We start from the raw sequence: 2,478 nt of genomic DNA, 5'->3' as shown, positions 1-2,478 counted from the left end.
GTTGGAGTTCTAAGGCAGCAGGGCACCTGAGACAAGGCTCCTGACTAAATTCTGTCTCTACAGTCTGATTCAGCCAGGTGCCCTCAACAGCTTTCCTGCATGAGGCTGGACCTTGGCCAACACAGGGCAGCTCAAGATTAGGTGGAGGTGGTTGGGAAACCAGCTAGGAGTGATTTTCATTTGGTGGTTATTTTTTCAAGGCAAGGATACAATTTATTGGCTAATCAATTGAAGTTACCCCTTGAGGAAAAAAACAAGTGTCATCAGCAAGATGGGCTCTTCTGTTTCATAATGTTAATGGGACAATCTATCAAAAGTCTCACACCCTTTCCCCCCAAAAGTCTACAGCAGAGCAGTCTTCCATATGGTTACTAATTTCTCAAATAAAACTTGTGGAGCTACATTGCCTTCATCTTTTTGCCCTGTGAAGTTCCTAAAAGCAAATATCACAGTTGTTAAATACAAATGCATAATTTCATACAATAAAAATGTAATAGCTATTTCCCATAAGGGCAAACTAAGCAGCAGTTTATTTGGATCAAACTCTCTGGTTGAAAACAACTGAATAAATCACCTTACAAGCACTAAGGATTTTCAGGGATTCTGTAGTGGCCTAATGGTTAGGATTCTGGGTTTTCACTGCCATGACTGTGGTTCAATACCTTGTCAGGAAACTGAGATCCTGCAAACCACTTGGTGTGGCCAAAAATAAATAAATTTGCATAGGAAACTTACCCTAAAAAAACCACTGAGGAGTTGAAAAGATAATGCAGTCCTAGCAGGTCCATTCTGAGGGGAAGCATGGGCTTCCCTGGAGGCTCAGATGGTAAAGAATTCACCTACAATACAGGAGATGTAAGAGATGCAGGTTTGATCCCTGGGTCTGGAAAACCCCCTGGAGAAGGAAATGGCAATCCACTCCAGTGTTCTTACCTGGAGAATCCCATGAATAGAGGAGCCTTGTGGGTTATAGACCATGGGATCACAAAAGAGTTGGACATGACTGAGAGACTAACACTTTGACCAAAGAGGCTAGCAGATTATTTGAGTGCCAAAGTTGCTTTTGGCTTGAAGACATTGGAGGGGTAAGTGTGATAGAATTCAAGGCACAGAGCACATTTAATGTAGAGACTTCAACATAATACATTTACCTACATTAAGCTGGATCCCAAAGGGGTACACACTATCAAGATTAGGATAAATCAGAACTAATAGGTCACCTCCTGATCCTCCAACCCCACAGGCCCAGAGAGAAGGATTCTCTGGACCTAAACAGAGCAGAAGAAGGGAAAGGAAGGGGGATAAAATACTCCTGAGAAGACCTATACCCTAGAAATATATGGCAGATTTATACCCTAGGAATAGATAGCATAGATAGTCAAAGAATTAGGCTTGATATGATCCCCAACTTGTAGAGCCCCCAAAACACAGCCAGAAGAAGGAAAGTACACTTATTACAAGCCTTGGAGAATCTCCACAAACAACTGCTTTTGATTTAATAAAGTTTTATTTTTCAAAATGTTTAGTTGGTGGGACCTATTCATACACCTTCACCAGCAGTTGAGGCATCTCCACTCTTGGTGTTTCTGGTGTAAGTTAGTTTGAACTCTGTGCTTTTAAACCAGTTTTAAAAGTCCTTTACTAAGGAGCTCTGGAAGGGCTGCCCTGGCCAAGGAACTACAAATCTTGTTTCTCAGAGACCACAGCTGCAGTTTTAAGCTTGCAGTTGGGAACTTCTTTATAGAGTTTGCCATATGTTGCTCTGTCAAACAAACTGAGGTTATTGAGCTTATCCCCAAATTTGCCTTTGGACCACCTCTTCTTTTTGGCCTTGCCAAGTTTGTTCTCTGGGTCTTTGTCTTTCTTAGCTAGCTTTCTGGCATCTTTATTCTTCTTGTCATCCTTGGGTGGCATAGTGAAGCTCAGAGAGTGCTGCTGCCACTGCTGCCTTGCTAAGACATTGGACCCAAAATCTACAGTTTTTTAAGGGCGATAACTGGTAAAGCAGTTGAAGATAATCAGACGCATAGGGAATTTTTAAAAAAGAGACATGGACAACATAAATTATATTAATTGGTAATTTTGATGAATATTATGACAAAATCAGACTAATTCATTATGGGGTCCTCTCTTTGAATGCACAAACTGTGTTATGATGTAAATATCGTGACCACTATCTTTACATTCCTCAATATAAGTAATAAATAGATGTTCTTTAATAAGCTCAGGGCTGGTGCACTGGGAAGACCCAGAGGGATGGGATGGAGAGGGAGGCAGGAGGGGGGATCGGGATGGGGAACACATGTAAATCCATGGCTGATTCATGTCAATGTATGGCAAAAAACATTACAATATTGTAAAGTAATTAGCCTCCAACTAATAAAAATAAATTAAAAAAAATAATAATTAAATATCACAGAAGTATTTGCATGTTGTATGCTTTTTAGTGGAGTGTTGAGTATTAGTTACCAGCATTCC

The 2,478-nt window shown here is 40.6% G+C and overlaps 1 pseudogene; it reads right to left on the bottom strand.

Moving 5' to 3' along the window:
* Nucleotides 1-1,540: 1,540 nt before the first annotated feature.
* LOC136154560 (small ribosomal subunit protein eS25 pseudogene) lies at nt 1,541-1,914 on the bottom strand (annotated as a pseudogene).
* Nucleotides 1,915-2,478: the final 564 nt, after the last annotated feature.

This window comes from Muntiacus reevesi, chromosome X (genome assembly GCF_963930625.1).
Source record: "Muntiacus reevesi chromosome X, mMunRee1.1, whole genome shotgun sequence".
Taxonomy (NCBI): Eukaryota; Metazoa; Chordata; class Mammalia; order Artiodactyla; family Cervidae; genus Muntiacus; species Muntiacus reevesi.
Note: the sequence above shows the minus strand (reverse complement) of the source record. Positions and strands in the feature narration are given on the sequence as shown.